The sequence below is a fragment of the Sebastes umbrosus genome, chromosome 2, assembly GCF_015220745.1.
Source record: "Sebastes umbrosus isolate fSebUmb1 chromosome 2, fSebUmb1.pri, whole genome shotgun sequence".
Classification (NCBI taxonomy): Eukaryota; Metazoa; Chordata; class Actinopteri; order Perciformes; family Sebastidae; genus Sebastes; species Sebastes umbrosus.
Genome location: NC_051270.1, coordinates 17,754,491 through 17,776,084, shown reverse-complemented (window position 1 = coordinate 17,776,084; position 21,594 = coordinate 17,754,491). Strand labels below are relative to the sequence as shown.

Genomic DNA, 21,594 nt, shown 5'->3' with positions numbered 1-21,594 from the left:
TTCATTTAAGCGCACGAGCCACACCGCCTTGTCTTTCCTTTCTTCCTCACGCTTGTCTTTCATCCTCCCTTCTTCCTCTATATCCCCCAATCTCACGTGTACATAATATTTCAAAATGAAGTAAAAGAATATATATAATCTAAGATAATAAAAAGCCACCCTTTGAATGTTGACTGAGTCTTGATTGGATGCTGCAGCTTCATGACTCTGATGAAGCTCAAACAACGAAATCAAATATTGTAAATTAATCTTTGCAGACACTCTACCTCCCTCACTTTCTTTCCTTCCCCCTCTCCCTCGCTGCCTCGCTCTCTCCCCCTCCTGGTGGTTAAGGCATACGTGTTGAGAGGTGGTAAAATATGCCGTGTTGTTTTATGGTGTGTACGTGTTATGATGGGGAGGTTTGCACAATTCTTTTTTTTTTATGACCAACTGTTTTTCATTTTCAATACAAGAAGTACGCAAGAAATGAAAATGTCATGAATTGTATATGTAAGGGATAATGTACAGCGAGCCAGTCATTGTTGTGAAAGAGTGCAGCATCGCCCTGAAGGGGATTCTTTAACAACAATGACTGGCTCGCTGTATTATCCCAATTATTACACGGCTACTTACTGAAGAAATCAATATTTTGACACAAAAACGGTCCGCCAGAGTCCGACATCTGAACTGCGCCCATAGCAACGGTCTGCTATACATAGCAACGGTCTGTTATACAGAAATTACAGACCGCAGAACGACCAATCAAAATCGAGTATTAAACACAGCCGTGTAATAATCTAAAATATAATCGAAAAATATAAATTTAAATAGAAAAAATAGATACATGAATAATAATCAAAATAATAATTAGGACTGTCAATCAATTAAAGTATTTAATCCCAATTAATCACACATTTATTATCTGTTCAAAATGTACCTTAAAAGAAGATTTGTCAAGTATTTAACACTCTTATCAACATGGGAGTGAGCAAATATTCTGCTTTACATAAATGTATGTATATAGTTATTATGGAAATCAATTATTAACACAAAACAATGACAAATATTGTCCAGAAACCTTCACAGGTACTGCATTTAGGATTAAAGATATGCTCAAAACATAACTTGGCAAACTCAAGCCCAACAGGCAACAACAGCTGTCAGAGTGTCAGTGTGCTGACTTGACTATGACTTGCCCCAAACAGCATGTGATTATCATAAAGTGGGCATGTCTGTAAAGGGGAGACTCGTGGGTACCCATAACTCGCTAGAGTACTCCAACATGGCGGTGCTCTTGCCATGAAAAAATAAACATAATCTTCTTTTTTCTTTTAAAAGCTGACATTTGTCACGTTTGTTATACTGTATAATTATTAATTAGAGTGGAAATCAATTTAGTAAACCAGCTAAACTTGGTTGATTCAGTATTTCATACCAGCTCTACTGTCTATGAACAAAAGATAAATATTTCAAGGGTGCAGAAGCAACTGTTACTACTACTTAACAACTACTACCTCTAAATTTGTTTGGCGTTCTCTCAGTACTCGGTCATTAATAAAATTCCACAGGAGCAGGACAACAGGGGGAAAGAGATTTAGCATCGCATCAACTCCACTTGGACCCCGGGGGGAGAGCAGCTCCCCCACAGAGTGAGACAGAGGGCAGGGGAAGTTGTAGGGGAGACAAGAGACAGGAGAGAGAAAAAAAAAGTGAGACAGAGAAAAATGAGGGTGTGCTGAGGACAGGAGTAGAGAGAGAGACAACAGAGAGGCAAAGAGGAGAGAGAGAGAGAAATAGGAAGGTAAATTGACTTTGAGGAGGTTAAACTCTGAGTCTATGCCCAGAAGAGACTGATTATGATAAGGAGAAGAAAGGAGAGAGAGGAGACACATATTTCATTAGAGAATGGGAGGAGGGAGGAATAGAGAGGGGTGGATGTTGCCTTCTTTTCTCTTCTTTTTTTTTTTTACCAGCGTTGTTAGACAAGCTAATTAGGTTAGCAGCTAATTAGCTTGTTTTGATTCACTAAGTCACCTTGACCCACGCTTTGACCTATTGGCTACTAACTGAATAGACACACACACACACACACACACCGCCAGGCAGACCAACAAAAACACACACACCCAAACAAAGACAAACTTACACGTGCACAAAGACACAAAGAAAAATGCACGTGCACACACACACACACACATATAGACACAAACACACACACCGTTGGGATTGCTGTAGAAGTAGCTAGCAGACAGCTATATTGGATTTGTTCGGGGGGGTCAGGTCCAATGAAATTAATCAAGTTCTCTTCCACAAGTACAAAAACTCTCTCGCTCTCTCACTGTCTGCATGCATCCCTGTATACACCTCTTTCTCTCTCTTAATGTGTTTGTAAGCCTGCTTCTCTCTCTCCCTCTCTTTCTCACCCACACAGACACACACACAGAGAGAGGCTTTCCAGGTGTTGCATTACTGTAATAATAAATTTATAATGCCCACAGTAGCTGAAATCAGATTACGCATTATTGTAATTGGACGGCACATAGATTGAATTACACTGTGAAAGACAGTTAGCAGACCACAACTCAATTATTTTCTGTCTATTCCAGAGAAACAGAGCGAGAGCCAGAGAGAGGGACACAACAAGTGAAGAAGTGGTGCGTCAAACCTGTGTAACAGTGCATTTTTACCAAAGGAGAGTGGTTAAAAAAGAGGTCTTTTCTAAACTCAGACAATATAACGACATATACAGCAAAAAACATATGATATGTTAATTAATCGATTATCAAAACAGTTGCCAGTTAATTTTTGAAGACTTTTATCAAATCACCCGATTCAACTGTTATCAGGCCATTAAATACCCGTTATCAGTTGCTATAAGCACCATAGATGTCATAATTACTACAGAGGTTGCTGTCATGTACTTTTATACCACATTTCGGGGATGTAATATGTGAATAGATGATAAAACCTACCAGTGGGTGTAGTAGGCTCTTATTAACCCATATCTATGGGGCTTATAGCGACTGATAACGCCTATTTAATAGCCTGACAACAGTATAATAGGCTGGCAAAAATGCCAAGCATGACCGGTCCCAGCTTCTCCAATGTAAGGATTTGCTAATATTCTCTATTTTATATGACTGTAAACTGAATATCTTTGGGTTTTGAATCAAGAATGTAACAGGCAACATAATCAATAAAGTTATTCTTAGTTGCCGCTCTACAAGTGTCAGTATGACTGGATTAACCTATTCAGGGGGCGGCAGTAGCTCAGTCCATAGGGACTTGGCTTGGGAACCGGTAATGATGCAGGACCCACCTTAATTCATACTGTACTTTATTGATGCATATTTGTAACAAATTTGAAAACAACTATTGACAGGGGCTCCTAGAGGTCTGGGGCCCTGGGGCTGTTCCTGGCTTAGCCCACTTGGTAATTCACCCTGTAAGAAATGTTTCCATATTGTTTATACTGTAATATCTGTCTGTTTTATATCAGTTGATATGTCAGGTATTTACTTTGCTGGTTTTGCCAAAACAGTAATTCCCATGTGGTTATTCTGCTGTATATCACAATGCATGTTGTTTCATCGCATTATAAAATGACATACTGTATACCATTATTTATAGGGGTAGGGAAAATTTATTCTTAGATGCATTGCGGTTCTCTGTTGAAAGATTGTCTTCATACAGAAAAGTCAATAATCAGAAATGTAAAACCTACTGTAACTCTCAACATTATGATTTCCTGTAACAATCTCCTAAGACTGTATGTTCCTTACGCCTGAACCAACTGGATGGTGAAAAGTAACAGATGTGGACGGCTGAGCGTGAGCAACCGCAGATGGATACCATCCGACCGGCAGAACCAGGGCTTTCGCACTATGTTGCACACTTTGGAGCCGAGGTACATCAAACCATCTTGTCGTCTTTTGCCGACACTGGGATACCCGAACTCTACAACAAAACCAAAACTAAAGTCATGGAATCAGTGAGGAAAGCGGGTAGAATAGCAGTAACATGCTGCTACAGACACACGTTTGTTTCTTTTCTTGTTGGTTCTTTGCAATGCTGGGAAATATGTTGGCAAATATAACTTTCCAGTTGACACATCTCTTCCATTTGTTGCTACTATTGTATTAATAAAATATAATGGAAGTGAATTCATCTGTTCTGTTTATTTTAATTATATATCATTACAAATACGCTATGTTTTAAAAGTACCAATAAATAAATCATGTATAGAAACGTACTCTCAATTATACACCTTTCCAGTACACGCACAGTCTTTTGCTGCTGGTTACTGGGCAGTACAGGTTTTGGTAAGATTCAAACTCCTTGTTCAGAGGCACATCCACAAGTTGAGAGATCGTAGCCAGCAAGCATCATTCTTTTTTTCAGGCTTGTTTGGGTTAAAAACCTCAAGCTTGAGAGTAGAAGATTTAGTCTACTATCAGTTGGAAAACTAAAAAGGTCATTCTGTTTACCATTTCACTCACCGGGTCTTGTTGACATTAGCAGATGCCAATCCTGAACATTTTGTTGCCTCCAATCATTAAAAGGCACAGAGCTGCATCAGCTGCCACGCTTACAGCACAAAATACTAACATGAGGGGGAATGACTCTGACATTTCTAAAGCTGAAACTGACACATCCATAAATAACACACACACTCATCACACCCTCAACCCTTTTCCCCTTTTTCTGTCCTCTCACACATAAACACACAAATGTACTTTTCAATACATTTCAAAATCATCTGCTCTATTTTCCATGTGTCTGGTTTTATTTTCAGTGTCCAACATATGTATTTGTAAGTAATGGTGCATGCTGTAAAAATTAAGAGTAGTGGACAGATTTTGTCACCGTGATAGCGGCCGTACCATGCAAGATGCAGTCACGACACTTTACAGGGGTGTATTTAAATGAATATTAAATTCAATTCATTTGTTATATAGATCATCATTCATTCATAGAATATCTAGTGAGTGGACGTTTGTGCAGAAATAAAAGCTGCAGCTCCTCCAGACCAGCAGAGGTTTCCCCGTGTCTTGTGAATTGACGGAGCTCCGCAGCGAGTTACATTATCGCCTCCGACCGGGTGCCGGTGTTTTCACTGTTCCCTCCGGCTGCGGTTGGAGACAACAACGTTTCTCGCTGCGGAGCCCGGCTGCCTTTGCCCCGCAGACTTCAGCCCCAGAGGCTGAAGCGGTGGGGATAAGGCAGGAAAAGCCAACACTAGGATCAGCATTGATTCATGGAGAGACCTTTGTCTGGTCAGCTAACATTACTGCCAAACAGGTGAAATATAGAGTGATATTGTGGTTTTAGCTGACGTCTGTCGCCTCACTGTTTTGAGCGATGCTCGTTCATGTCTATTTAGAGCGAGCACAAGCGCGAGCCCGACGCTGACTTTCGTTGACTTAACGGCCACAGGTATCGCTGTTAACAAGCATTTCTGAAAGTTACAAATAGTCCCTTTAATAGTGGAAAGCCAAAATCGTGATCACGATTAATATTCGATTAATTGTGCAGCCCTACTCTACGAGGTTTACATCCTCTACTTTACCGATAGGGCTAACAAGTTGGTAACAACCATGACGCATAAAGGTAATGATTTCATTTGTAATGATAAGTTTCTCTACTGTTCCAGAATTGTCCCAGACACCGTATCTTTGTGTCCCAGGTGCTATTTTTATTGTCCCCGGGACAATGGGACATCCTTAATTTCGAGCGTTGAGAGGGTCACATAAAATCACATAAACCCCTTTTATACATGATCTATGTATATTACGCTCATAAATTCTTCAGGAAAATTGGATTCTACTTAAAAAATGACACTCTTCCTCTTTACCAGTCATTACCTCATGGCGTCTATAAAAGCAGTGAACTGCTTTTAAAGACGTGATGGATTCATGCCAGACCCCACAGTAAGACACCCACTGACAAAGTTATTCCTCAAAATCCCACTTAGTTTCTACCTGCATCACAGGTGAACCACATGCCTCTGGCCTCAGAAATACCAGACATAGACGCCGTGCCCTGTGTGATCTCTGCGGTTGACTGCGTTTTGCACCTGTGCCATTGCTTCCCAAAAATATCACGAAAGACCTTGACCTAACTTTCCCTCAAGCCATGTTTCATCCTTCTGTCATCTTTATAATCATCCAGTCATTTCCATCGTTCATCGTGTCTTCATCACATCGTTCATCTTCATGCTGAGAGTAGAGTCACATCTCTGTTAGAGGTGGATGGGTGGAGTACACCACGCAACGGTCAAATTTCCAAACTTAAATAAAATCCTTTCTTAGTTTATCAAGTCTTTGCCCACACATTTTTACACACATCACTCACTACAAGATTCTTCACTTTGATTTCAGTTATGTAAGACCTTGACGCAAACAGGGACAGATTGTTACCTAAGTAGTATTTTTAATATACAGTGTTTTCCATATTTTTCAGTATGTTGACGTGGTATTGCAGCTCACAGATTTTGCAGACCAGCTGGCAACTGTGGAGGAGAGAGAGGCTGGTGAGAGGCCATGATTATGAATTTACTGTACTGCAGATAAAGTTGCAGGTAAACTGTACAGCTCAAATTGTTATATGTGTAATTTGTGTTGCTTATACTATATATCAACCGAACGAAGAAACTTGGATAATATTCTACTGCAAAACATCTAAATCTGGTTCCAATCTTTTCCATCTGGTTTCTTTATAAGCTCTCATTGCCTAAATAAATGTGATCATAACTCTGAAACCTGTCGTCATAAATCTAACCTTACAGATGTTTTGCTGTGCTCAAGAAACAGTACTTAGGAGTGGACATCTGGGCCTGTGCACAGTGCCTGGTCTCCTGCCTCAGCATCAGCTACAAACCCCTATTGTGCGGCGGCTGTGTCTGGCAGGAGTGCCAGCCTTTGTATAGTGGACCTGTGCCCTATCCTATATATCATTCTCTGACACCTCATTGTGCTTTTCTGTGAGAATCATTATGACAGATGAGATCGTTTGCAAATGCAAGCGCCACATCAGCTGACTGCAAGTGGTCAGAAATGAATTATGTTAATACAAAAAGGCCCTTGAATAATTAAAACTGCAACAGAGCACAAACCTCCCCCTACATTCAGTCCTTCCACATACATTTCATCACCTGGCTACTGTAGAAGCACAGATTGTGTTTTCAGTAGGGCTGGGACGATTCACCTATCTCCCGATTCGATACTATCACGATACTTGGGTGCCGAGTCGATATGTATTGCGATTCTACAAGTATTGCGATTCTATATTATGATTTATTGCCATTTTTGTTAACTTTTTTAACACTAGACCAAGAGATAGAGTTGAATCATACACTTCTAGGGACTTTTACTTTGGAAAATATTTAAATGAATACAGTAAAAATGTTTGATTTTCAGCAAGTATGTAGTCAGAGATGTCCTGAAGTCAAATATATCAGTCATTGTCAGGCATTATTTATAAAAACAAATTCCAGAAACCCAAAAATCAAAGAATAAAGACATTTCCCTCACAAATTTGTGGTATTTTCTAATTTATAAGGTACATGTAATGTTTTATACAACTGGTGAATACAATCCAATCAATCCTGTTTATATATACAGTATGTATTTTGTAGATACACTTCCCTTTTTTAACACCTTATTTTGAAAACCGGACGTAGTCACACATGTATACTTCCACTACCTTCTCCAAGTCCGTCGCTAGCTCTCCCGTCAGCTTAGTTCTCTTTATGCATCCATGGTCAGCATCATTGGAGTCGTTTGAATGCATTTAACATAAATGTCAGTATATGGGTGCTCTACAGTTGTAGCGTCGGCCAATGTGACCACTGAGAGGAGAGTGACGGCTGGCTTGACCGCACGTTACCGCAATACGATAACGTTTCCTGTCCATGACAGAGTCAGCATGCAGCTTTAGCCATGATGTCTAGCTCTGCTTTCCCTGTCAATGTGTGAAACCCAAAGTGTTTCCATACTTTACTGTATGTGTAGAGTTTACCACTTTGGATTTAAAATGTGAGGGTGCAGGTCGTATCCACACCGACCCTCCGTAATTTTCTGCTCTGTCGTATCTGCCGGTTTCTGCTCGCTACAGCCGGCCGGCTACTGTTTGTTTTGTGTTACGGATACAGAACGGATATGACGTCACGTTACTCTGACTACAACAATAAAAGCAGTAACTGTAGTTACTCTTACAATAAGAGGACATTTTTTGTTGACTTGATTTCTTTGCAAATATTCTATCTACACTTGTTTATTGGGTACAATTATCAGTCACGATTTACCTTCACACACGAGCCAAGTTCTTCAAGAATATATACAGGCCAATAAATATGTGATTTGGGCTCACTCCAGTGAAGTACAAGCTAGAACGATATGAACATATGGTACAATGCCTCTGTTCCTGTATCATTGCCTAATGAAAAACATGCACGCATATACAAAACACGGTTGTCTGAAGCCAGAAGCTTGTAACTGTGATTCAACTTTCAGCCTGGATGAACAAGAGAGGCTTTTCCATCTGATTTCACTCTTTTCGTTCTGCCACTCTTTCAGCCTCCCATTCCTTTTTCCCCTCCTCTCTTAATTTGTTTTGCTACCCTATCTCCCTCTCACACAGTCTCGCTTTGTCTCTCAAACACCTTTTCCACTAACCCAAGTCTATACTTTTCTCCCTCACTTGCTTTCAATTAGTCCTCTTGTCCATTCCTTATCACCTACTCTTAATTCCTCCTTCTCTCCCTTCATCCTTTCAATTCTCGCTGCCTCTTTAATTTTCCCCATTTGATTTTCCCTGTTTGCTGGCACAGCTCCTCTCTCTCCCTCTGCCTCATTATCTCTCTCTCCTTCTCATCTGTCTCATCGTCTACCTCCCTCCCTTCCTCACTCCCTTTTCATTTCCCTCTGCTTCTGTCAACCCTCCACCCGTCATCCAACCATCCATTTCTTCATTCCTTCTTTTGTTAATTCTCTGCTGAGCAAGTTTGATTTTCTAAAACAAAGTAAACCCCAAGTGGAATTTTAAAAAATTGAGAAAACTGTTTTTTCCTTTTGTTTTTTTTATCCAATATTGCTGCCGGGCAGCACAGTGGCTCAATGGTTATCACTGTCACCTCACAGAAGGAGGGTCCTGGGACCTTTCTTTTTGGAGTTTCAATATTCTCAAGTTTTCCTGTGGGTGCTCTACTTTCTTTCCAAAGTCTAAAAACAAGCAGGCTATTGTGAGTGCAGTGGCTATCTTTAGTCTTCATACTTCTATCTTCGTCTTAACTTACTTTCTGTCAATAACCACACTTCAAGGACGACATCACAATGTTTTACGCGTTGAGTCGGCCCGGTAGTAACGGCAACGGCAACGGTAAAACAACCGTGTTGCTCCGCCAGTAACTCGTTTATTTACAACTGAACCTTTTCACAATAAAAGTCATTTCACAATAAAGTTCACTTCCTGTCCCTAAATCACGTGTGTACGGAAGCCGCACAGGATGAAACTCAAATTAACAGTGGTCAATATACAGGAAGGAATCACACCACATATAGTCACAATATTCTCTCATATTTAACTGAAATATATTTCTCATTGAACTTCAGCAAATAATATTATCAAAACAATAAACATAAACTTGGCACTAGTAAATGGCACTTACAGTGGGTGATAACGATATAATCGCGATATCTATAGATTTTTTTTTTTTTTAAATCAGTCAAATTCATCTTTAACTTTGTTTATTGTGCGTTTTGTCTCCTTTTTGGCAAATTAATTAAACTCAAATGACAAGTGTAGGGAGGTGGAGAGAGAGTCTGTAACCATAACTGGCCAACAGCGTGATTTAAGAGAAGAGCCTGACTAAGCTGGTCCACCTTAACAGGAAACCATAATGTTAATGAGGCAATTGCCGTGCGGAGGACGGAGCGATCACAGCAGGTGTTGCACCGGGTGGAAACCCGCGGCCCCGCAGCGATAGCTCAACCAGAGAGGCCAGACACACAGCCATTCAACGTTAAAGATTAAAGTAAGCTCTCTACATATATTGAGCGTCATCTTTTCTTGTAAAATGTCCGGCATATTCGATAACACCGGTGTTACACGAGTTTATTAACCGGTGTGACATTTTCCTCACCCTGACATGCCTACTGTTCATGAGTAAAGCTGAAAATAGCAAGGAAACTAGCCCAAAACAAATTACATTTCTAGTTCTTAAAAGGACAAGACACTAAAGTCTTTATTTACCGTTTCTCTTATGAGCAATTGCATTAAAACATTTTTAATCCAAGACTAGAATAAGTTAAAAACAGGCGCTGAAAGGCTTCAAGAAGATTACAACCTAAAGTCATTACTTTCAATGTGTTTACACGACTGCAGCAGGTAACAGTGCAGTGAAAAAAGTCAGAGATTTACTGCTTATGAAATTGAAAAAGACATACTGAATTAAGTAAGGGTGAAAAAAATAAAAGCACAGGTAAGACAGTGTTCTTTGTGTAGCTCTATCACGTAAAAAAAAAAAGCATGGAAAGTTTGTCGAGTGACAGAGACGGACAGAAAATGTGAGCCAGTGGGCAACAGACAGTAGGTGAGAGTATACAGTATGTCAATAAAAAGTGAAAAGTGACATTTCTTTTCCCTGGTAATCATTCTGTATAATATCAATTATAATAGATCTATAAGATCCATTAATCTCTATAACACGGAGTAGTGCTGACTCTCTGCAGTTATGTGACAATTCATGACCAAGGTGAAATAATTATACTTTTCTACAACAGTTGACACTTTATCCTATTTAACAGATACAAACATCCTTTGTCGAAAATATTCTTATAATTTGATGGAATTTAATTTAAAAAAAAAAAAATGTTCTGACTCTAGCTATGACTAACTTGATCAAAATGTACCTGCCTCTTGAGTTTGTTGAAATGAAAATGTATTTACCCAACCCCTTGTCATGTTTCTTTGTGTCACAAAGACAGATAGGTTAGGATGTGCAACATGAACATCGTATTTTGTACATCACAAGTCCTATAAAATCACTGATCAAAATTCATGAAAAGGAATATACAACTTTATCTAAATGTATGCTAGAAACAAAACCTGATTCCAAACTCAAAGGCAGAACGAGAGGAGGAAAGACAAACAGACACACACAGGTGAGTGTGCAAGAAAACAAAGCAGAACAAAGAAGCTGATGCCATCTGGCTTGTTGTTCTTCAATACAGCTGTTACACACTTACACACACACACACATACACTAGCACATCCCCACCTACAGCATCTCTCTCTGCAGGACACCAACAATATTTTAATGTGATTCTGTCCTGAGGTAAACAGAAAGTGGAATATGTCTCTTTGGGATTTGATAGAATTGCAAATGACAGTCAGAATAGACGCGAAAAGACCGGGGCAGCGCTCAGAGCTTGTTCATGACTTGATCAGTAGAGTTCATCGACTGTACACACAGCGCCATATGACATTTGCAGGGCCTTTGATGTAAAAAGCATAGTTCATGTCCTCTGTTCTCAGTGTCTGAGTCACACTTTAAGCTGTTGTAGGCTTAAACCTATAACATTTTAACAAGAGATACGGTTTTTCCAGGAGCACCGACACCTACTTCTACTGTTGGCCACCAAGCAGCTCCAATGAAGCACTTCTGGGTTAGGAGTTTTTGAGTTGTTTCTAGTGTACTCATATCAATTAAAAAGTACTGTACTGTTTGGTGGAAGAATACTGGCATTTAGGGCTGTCGCAGTGAAGGAATGTCCCTTGCGGTGATAATGATTGGCTCAACAGTGCGATATGAGGTATTATTGCAACTCTAGTTTTTTTGCAAATGACTATTCATCCTGATTTTTGTACCGTATAAATAAGCTTTATTGTTAGGCTATTATTAGGTATTTTTTGCTTTTTAAATGACAAAGATGACAGTTTTAAAACAAATGAAATACTTGTTTATTGTTAAGTGCAGAACAAAGAAGGGCTAAATGAGGCGCAGGATTTTTTTCAGCTGCGCTTTGGTTGCGTCTGGTTGCTATGATACAGTAAATCAAAATGTTGGCACAAGGTAGAGTACTTGCTCTGGATGAAGGGAAGGTCGAAGCACAACGGACCCGCCAGTCTAAATGTATTAATTTTTCCTCCATTGTTGTTGTTCAGCACTTGTAGCTACATGTGGGATGTGATGGTTGATCTTTGCGGAGTTTTACCCAAGGTTGAACATTTTTCAACACAAGTCTGGCAACCAGAAAAAAACACCAAAAATGCAGCGTTCAGTGCAGAATAGATGCTCAGCACATCATCACGCTGCTGCCGTTTGCAGCAAAGGGTAAAAATGTGGCAATCCCATTGCAAAGAATTCGAAAAAGAAGAAACGTGAACATAGCGGTTGTGGCGGTTGCTTGCCATCCCCTGCGGTTGGCTTGTCAATATTGCGGTTATTGCGACAGCCCTACTGGCATTGAATTATATATAATGTGTGTTGACTAAGATGGTTAATTAAACATTTGCATTGTTTCTAATGGTATGTTGCAGCAATGAGCCGGTTTACAGTAAATTAAGTTGAACCTCGATTCATGCTGAGAGAGAAGAGAAGATGTAGTTCTCTGTGAGCTCCTTTAAAAAGGTTCAGTGTGTAGGATCTGACAGTATCTAGCGGTGAGGTGAGGAGATTGCAACCAACTGAAGCTTCTCCTCTGTGCCAAGAATGTTGGAGAGCTACGGTGGCTGAAGCGAAAACGCTGATCGCCCTCTCTAGAGCCAGTAGAGCCGTAGAGTGGGTATGTATGTGGGAAGCAAATTGTGAAACAAGAGAGAGAGAGCAGCGGCGACGGGAGCAAGGAACGTTGAAACATGGTGGAGAGGACCCGCTCCCTATGTAGATATAAACAGCTTATTCTAAGGTAACGAAAACACAATGATTCTTATTATCAGGTGATTATACACAAAAAAAAACATACTTAATAATATTATATTCCATTTCGGCCAATAGATCCCCTGACTGTTACACACTGGTACAGCATTTCTTCCAGAAGCTCGATGTAAATAATGACCGCTAACATCACAGATACACACACATACATCTACTATTGTGCTATAAGAAGGAGAAGCATCATTTTTTTAAATCGTACCTCCATAATGTTATAGTACCACTGCTGGCAGTCCTTCAGGACACACACAGTTTCCATCTCTTTCTATCAATTTATCCGTATTTCAATGCATCGCCTGTCTCTTTTTCCTGAGGTAAAATATTTGTTTTATATTTCTCTCTGAAATTAAATGTCCAGCCGCTCTGCTCTCTTGATTAAAGTGGATATAAATAAAATGTATGTCACATTAAAATCACTGTCTTTCTGTCTAAGCTCTCTTGCATTTCCCTTTTGTTTGATCAGCGAGAAGAAAATGTCCACTGTCCAGAACGACATCTATTATATGAAGGCAATGGCGCAATTTACCTGAAGAAAGTCTGCCCTTCATCTATGCTATTCATTTTAGTATTACTTTTTTAGTTCCAAAAAAAGTCCAATACACTTATCAGTGGTGCAAAAGCAGAGGAAACTCACCAGATTCTTTCTTATTCTAAACTTGTTATAACTTGTCTTGGTATACTTACAATACTGGTGGTTTAACCACCAATATCATCAGTATCAGTGGAAAACGTGGTAGAAACACTACATGAGGTGCAAATCTATCCTGTCTGATAACTTGAGACAACTTGACACAAATACCATCTGTTACAGAACAAAAATGTGTTCAACATAGGCCTATATATATACAGTACATAATTAGTTAAGAAGCCTATCTAACACTTCTAACAGTACAGATAGAGCATTGCAAAGGCATCTGGCTCAGAGCTGCTGAAAATACTGACCTGTCCTCTTTTTAGGAACCTTACGTATTTTCGCGTCGGGGTCCACCCCTCTGCCGCATCGCCCTGTCGGGGTTTATTTCACAACAATGACCGGCTCGCTGTACATTATCCTGCTTATTACACGGCTACTTACTTAAGAAATCAATAATTTGATACAAAAACTGTCCTCCAGAGTCTGAGTTTAGAATTGTGTCCATAGCAACGGTCTGTTATACATTACAACAGTCTGCTATAAAGAAATAACAGACCGTAGAACGCCATGATTGACCATCAGACAAAGCCATGTAAAAATATATTGCTTAAAGGTGCTAAATACAGGATTGGGAGCATTTCAGCAAGCCGGCGGCTCGTAGCTAACTGTGCTAACACTGCAAATAACAGCGAAAGTGTTGACAGAGATAACAGTGTTTACCTGAGGGTGGGTGCTATGCTTCTGCGCCGTCGCCATCGCTCGGGACGCCATTATCAGGTGTAACCGCCGTATGAAAGCAGTGCAGAGCAGCGGCCGTGAGCTAGCCAGTGGGGCACGCTCACATGCATGAACATGCACTAAAAGGCATGCGTGGCCAGCCTGGTGATGTCAACAAAGCACAGAGAAGCTCAGATTACAACACACACAGAGGGAGAGAGACTTCATTCTCTGATCAGGTAGACATTACTCCTCTATATCTTTACAAAGCAAATAGTTGTTTGATGCTATATTAATGCTCGGGATATTGAATTTAGCACCTTTAACACCACTCTGTTAAATTGCCGTTGTACATTAGTGGTCTGTGCTGAAAATGAAAATAACTTTGCCCCTGTGTTGCTGAAGCTGACTTTGAAATCTTTGGACTCATTGGTAATTTACTATCAAGTCTGAGTAACGTCTGAGGCAAGTCTGAAGTCAATAATGATGAGTTGCACATTAAATTCAAAGCCTGTGTGGGACTTCCGTGTAAATCACTACTTCAAGAGTGCAGTTCTCCCTTACAAAAACGGTGATGCCATTGACCTGCTCATTCAGAGCAGACTGGGTACAGTGTTTTGCTCAAGGACACTCCGATGTGTAGTTAGGAGTCAGAGTTTGAACTACCAAACCTGCAATCACTGAATGACCCACAGTATCACCTGACCTTGTCGCCCGTATAATTGAGTGTGAAGTGAGGAAGTGAGACCACAATGGCATTTTCAACCAGGACTGGAACGATCCCAAAAATCCAATTAACATTTCTCAATAGCACAGTATTGTCAACCGATGTTTCCACACATTACAAGATACAGGTGGATACATGTTAAAAAATCATTATGGAATTATTTAAATTAATGAACAAGAGCTATTTAAGACAGTCAGTAAAATGTGTCTCTGTTTATCTCTACTAAACAGTCAGACGCTAATCTTTTCTCAGATTCAGTCTGACTGTCTGACAGTGTCTAGTATTTGTGTGAGCCCTCAGCCACTGTGTCTGGGGAATAAAAGGGTCAGTTTCCTGCTCTGGTTAAGAGCCTATTTTGTGATTAACAGCTGATTTATGGTCTCTCAGAGAATTAGACTCCTCTTTTCTTTCTTGACTTTGAAATCAGATCATAGGAGGGGGAAAACACTGTCTAGTGTGCCATTGAGCGGAGAAATTTAATCATGTGTATTTTGGGCTTTGGTCAAGGTGAATTACAGAGCCACAGCACGGACTTTTTAGACAGAACAAAAAGAACTTTCTGCATTTCCAGACAGCACGTGTACATTTATTTTCTGCCTGGCAATTTAACAACACATAAAAAATAAACAGCATGAAGCAGAAAAGTGTTGATTGATTGCTTGGATCATTTTTGAGGTTGCAATTTGTACTGGTGTTTACTCGAGCTGTACTGAGTTCAAAAGTGTATCTAATAGGGGTGTAAGAAAATATAGAAAAATTCGAATTTCATGATATTATGTTTTGTGATACTGTATCGATTCTCAAAAACACTGTATCTATTTTTAATTAATAGTTTACATGCAAAGATTAACTCAGTGAATACTGTATTTTATTTGCAAGGAGATACGCCTCATCTACAGTAGAACTTCATCATGTGCACACCAGAAACTTCTCCCACCAGACTCATCTTGTGGAGCAGGTTGAGAAGTGTGATGCTGATCCTTGTATAAAAATCATCCATCTATTTTTGCTCCCCAGCCTGCAACCATAAATTGCACAGAAAATAGCATTTAGTAATGAAGATGTCACAGCACATCTTCATTGCAATTCTATTATTAGGATTGTGTCAATTTTATTCTGTCAATCTGTCGACCAATTCCTCTCCTATATTTGGGATTTGGGAGTCTAACAAGTGTCATTTTAAGTCAAGTAAAGCCATGCCAGATCAAAGGCATTTCTTTTTTAAAAGCAGACTGTCCTGATCCTCATTTTGTTTCAGATGACATACAGCCACATTTGCAGAAAGCAGATCTAAAACACTTTGATGAATTTGATGTTTCTCAACATTTACCCTAAAAGCACTCTTCCTGTTTTCAGTTTCTGCTCGAACAACTATAGTAATATGTCTATATATAGGTGCTCTGCAATTGTTTTGGCAGACCTCAGACATCAAACTGCACATTGTTCCATTTTCAGCGGGAGATGGTAGTAAAAATGTGACACCTGTGTACATCAACTGAAAGGTCAGGAGAAACTGGATTTAACCAGTTTCAACTATTTTTGTTCAAACTAGGGCTGTCGCAATATCCGCAATATTGCAATACCACGCTATTGACAAACCAAGGCAAATGGTTCTGAAACATAGCGTTGTTATTTCAGTACCATGGACGGCGCTGTTTGTTGTGCGTTGTTAAGAGATTTATTTATTACATTTAAACGTCACGGCACGCTGTACGTAATGTGATTTTTTTTTAAAAGCTGTCAGAGACAGACATGTTTAGGCTATTTGCATAGGGCGCGTGGCGCTGTCCCCAGTACTGTATTGAGCAGAGGAGAGACAAATGTAAGCATTCAAAAGAAAAAAGAAGCTCCATTTTAACTCCATAACTAACTTAATGGCAAGAGCGCCGCCATGTTGCAGTACTCCAGCCTGTGACGTCACAAGGTTGGTTGGCTCGGCTGACTTACACAGATACAACGGTAGAGACAGTGAAAGACGCTGAGGAGACACAGGACAGAAGAACACAAAAGGGATATCATTATTGTATTGTTCATGGATGTAAAGATGAGTTTTACAAAGTTAACACCGAAAGCACGACTTTATTCTGAAGCCCACGTTACGCTTGTCGGGTAGTCGGTGATACCGGTGTTACACGGTGGTCGGGCACACACCGATTACATTACGCACCCACCGTCGTTTTGCCTTTTTTACAGAAATGAAACCCATTTAGTTCATTTTGACGTATCAGTGCCGTGTTATCAATACAAAGTCAGACGACGGACGCTACAAACTGACCGTGAATGCATCTGCTCCATATAGTCTCAGCTCAGAGTAGCAGGTGTCATATTTTACACACGAGACGATAGAGAGTTGGGAGACAAGACTATGATCTCAAGATATGTGATGAAAATTGATTCTATGGGTACCCACGAGTCTCCCCTTTACAGACATGTCCACTTAATCACATGCAGTTTGGGGGCAAGTCATAGTCAAGTCAGCAGACTAACAGCTGTTGTTGCCTGTTGGGCTGCAGTTTGCCATGTTATGATTTGAGCATATTTTGTATGCTAAATGCAGTACCTGTGAGGGTTTCTGGACAATATGTGTCATTGTTTTGTGTTGTTAATTGATTTCCAATAATAAATATATACATACATTTGCATAAAGCAAGCATATTTGTCCACTCCTATGTTGATAAGAGTATTAAATACATGACAAATCCCCTTTACGGTACATTTTGAACAGATAAAAAATGTGTGATTAATCATGGACAATTAATCACAATTAAATATTTCAACTGATTGACAGCCCTAATTTAGACACTACAAGTGCAAAACACAGTTTGTCACAGGGGTGGCTAATAGAAGAATCAACTATGTGTGTGTGTGTGTGTGTGTGTGTATGTGTGTGTGTGTGTGTGTATTGGACTGAGGGGGGCCTTACGTCAATTGATTCTGACCTAAATATATTCTTTCAGCACAATTAGTGCAGATCACTGCCCTCAGGCCTGTATAGAGCTCTTGCTGTGCATAATTTTCAAAAACTCTTTCCTTAAAGTACCGATCAGCAATATTCCCCTTCACATTCATCCTGCTCAGTGGCATTACAATCTTCTCTGGCGTCTGAATGTATCTGCTGAAACACTTGGAAGCTAAATGTTTTTCTCCAGTACACATCAATGGTATTTTCACAGCAATAATTTTTTGACTGCTAGAGGGAAGAAAGTAGAGTCCAAAACAAATTCACAGCAAAAAGCCCCGGTATATCAAGTTCTTATGGATAATGTACCAAATTATCGCCTGATATTATTTACACATCAAACAGACAGAGTGAGAGCAACATGGACCTCCCACTGCGGTTCTCTGTCTGGCTGACTGCTGAGAAGAATATCTACCGGTCGGTCCCCTAGGCTGGTTGGATGTGGAACTTTTTTTCCACCAGCCCCTCATTTATTGCAGCTCTCCACCATTTCACTCAGGACAGGTATTGTACAATCGGCTAGTGTGAGCTTGTGAGCTGCCCTGAGTCTTATATAAGGGGGACTCACACCAGAAACAATGAGCTGAAAGTGGTACAGCTGCAGAATGGGCAGTGACAACGCCTGTACCAGAAACCTTTTCACATTACAGGGAGCCACTTGATTCACAATTAAAATTTAAAATTAATTAAACTATGATATCTTTAAGGTAATGAAGATGATAGTGGCTCCCACCAGATATTCCCGGACAATTTAAGGAGTTTAGTTTATCATTTAATTCATGACTCCACTCCTCCCTTGCCATTTTACAGGCTCTAAACAGTCGATAAATAGTGAGAGACAACATACAGTAGCCTCTCCATGTGTATCTACTCTCCACACACAGCCCATATGGCTACTAATTATAGTTTGGCAAAGAACATTTCAGTATGTCCAAATCAGAGCCAGTGATGGGTACCTCGCTACTGACCTTTCTGTAGATCTGAGAGGCATCAGCTGTGAATAGCTGTAACAATGCCCTCAGTGACATTACCATTGTGATGTCGACAACATTTCACAGATCACGGAGCAGGACTGTCAAGCTGGGATCACTGCTACTGAGAAATGATAAGACACCAATCTCATGTCTTACACAACTTCTTTCTTCTCCTTTTATGAACAATACTGTAAGAGATCTTTTTTTTGGAACGTTCAAGCTTGCAAATTATCTCGCTTCTCCAAATTAAACCCATAAAATCTGCTCTCTCTCCTGCCTTGCTCTCTGGTTGCTGTGTGTTATTACTGTTCTCAAACCCAACCACCTGAAGGTGGGGGGAGATACCACCGCCATGCTGACCATATGGCCAGCTTATTATGCACTGGCAGAGCATCTTAATGAGAGTCCACAACCTGACAGAGACATTCTTTTGAGCCCACACCACACACATGCACACAGACACATTAACATGCAGGCACATAGCTTCACAGATGCAAACACACACACTAACATTCACATACAGACTTGTGCAAAATGTACACACACTACTTAAGACACATATGAAGCATGTTCACAAACAAAGAACTCTAGTGCATAATCTGTTTGCTTTCACACACACACCACGGAAAACTGAAAAATCATTCAAGCATAAGCATCGGCTAAAATCAAAGCCCTGTACTGACACCCAGTGGTAACAGTCACACACTAAACTTGTACTGGCCAACAAGGTCAGCACTTGACACAAACTGATTAAAGCTTTGTGTTGTTTTTGTGCTAGAGCAATTGTTAAGGGTCTTATTGATAACAGTATGTAAAGTATAAAAGTATGGCTTTTCCTGAAAATTAATTACAAACATTTTGGCAGGTCCAAAATAAATGCTTTGTTTATCTCTGTGGAAGATATCTGACATTTGGTTGCCACTTCTAACAAGGCTTGTGAGCCACTAGTAAAATTACATTGGTATCACGTGTTATTTCTGGGTCGTCAGTTAATGTAAAAAAAAAACTGATAAATGGCTGAGATTTACGGTAAGTGCCTGGCAACGACTTGTTGTGAAGTGAATGCAGTGGAACGGGGGAAGGGAGAATGCGACTACCACTATGTGACTATCAATAGCACCTATAATGCTTTAAACATCCAGCCAAAATTATTTATTACATGTTAGAAAGATTTACAGCCCATAAGACAGGGATACAACCTGACCATGTTTATAAAAAGTGACATTAATGTTGAACACTATGGCAAACAAGCCCATTGTGAAAGTGTAAAACCATGAACCTGGGTTTAGGTTAGGTTATAACAACAACAACAGAGTACGGGTTCCCATGGTGCTGGTTGGGTCATTAGCTTTACAACCAGAGTGAGATAAAGAAAAGATAAAACTTGCCATCTCATGCTTCCATTGGGCCATTGATCATCAATGCTTACAAAAACATTTCATATATACTCCAGTGTACAAAGCTCAATTCAATACACAATACTTGACATCTTGAAGTCATATACTGTATAGGAATGGCACATTAAAAGGATTTTTTTGTGTATAACTGATGACACTCGCAGAGTAAAACATTTATGTGAGACCCCCAAAACAACACCAGTGCACCCTCCATACAGCATTTTCATTACAAGCATTTTTCACACCAGCTGCGCTTCAGCTGCGTGTCAGCTCCTGCAGCTGCTGCTGGAAGTGTTGATTTAAAAATAAGTCTTTACTTTTTATCATCTCCGTAACATCACTGTTTGTTGTTGCTGTGAAACGTGCGTGGCACGCGTAAAAAATAGGCGAGACCTCTGTTCTCTAGAAGAGACGCAACTGAGACGCGTGTGTGACGTGTGTGAGATATGCGTGAGACTTGAGACAGGCTTTAGACTGACATCATTACCATCAGGTAGCTGCTTGAAATGGCAAGTTAATTCATTGGAGGGTGAAGCCATGACATTAAAAACAATGAAAAACTAATTTCTTGGAGCAACCTCTTTCAGTTGGTGTCCAGGAAGCCAATATGAATCATATTCAATTGAACACCGTTTCAAGAGAAAACTTTTCTGCATCTTATTTTTGAAAGGGAAGGCCAAGTGTGACATCTTCTCACACCTTGTTATACAGGCCACGTAGCCTACAGCACAGGAAGATACTGTAAGTTATGTTGAGTTGTTAGGAAGTTATGTGATAACCACACAGGCCACAGCCATTTCATCACAGAATAAGTTAATAAATACTATATGTACTGTGAGACATCTTTAGTAGCATTAATATTATCTTTGTTGTATTTCTCTGCATGCTTATAAAATATTTCAATAGCTTTTAAAATTACAATCTTCTTTTTATGGTGACTATATGTAACATCTGTCCAGGGACTACAGATAAAAAAAACAGCCTCTGATGCATTTACAACAATGTTTTAATGGGCTGTCCCAGAAAACCAATAAATACATATTTGAAAATAATTTCAATAGTTAAACCAACATAAAAAGGTCAAATCTATATGGATGAAGGAGTATGGATGAGACCTTACACCGATACTGTTTTATATTATTGGATAAAAACAAATTCATAGTAATGTTTGCACAATTTTTCTGTTGTTTTGGCTTTAGTTAATTAAAGAGAGAGAAAGAGAGAGACAGTCTGGCGTCCACGTCTGTATGTGTGTTTCATTGCAAATGAT

General features: G+C 39.8%; 1 long non-coding RNA gene across 1 annotated transcript; it reads right to left on the bottom strand.

The window, feature by feature from the left end:
• Positions 1-236: 236 nt before the first annotated feature.
• Positions 237-19,993, bottom strand: LOC119474793. Its single transcript, XR_005203658.1, has 3 exons — positions 19,779-19,993; positions 18,441-18,447; positions 237-249 (listed from the first exon to the last, which is right to left on the bottom strand). It is a non-coding gene; the product is annotated as an uncharacterized LOC119474793 (long non-coding RNA).
• Between the last annotated feature and the right edge of the window lie 1,601 nt (positions 19,994-21,594).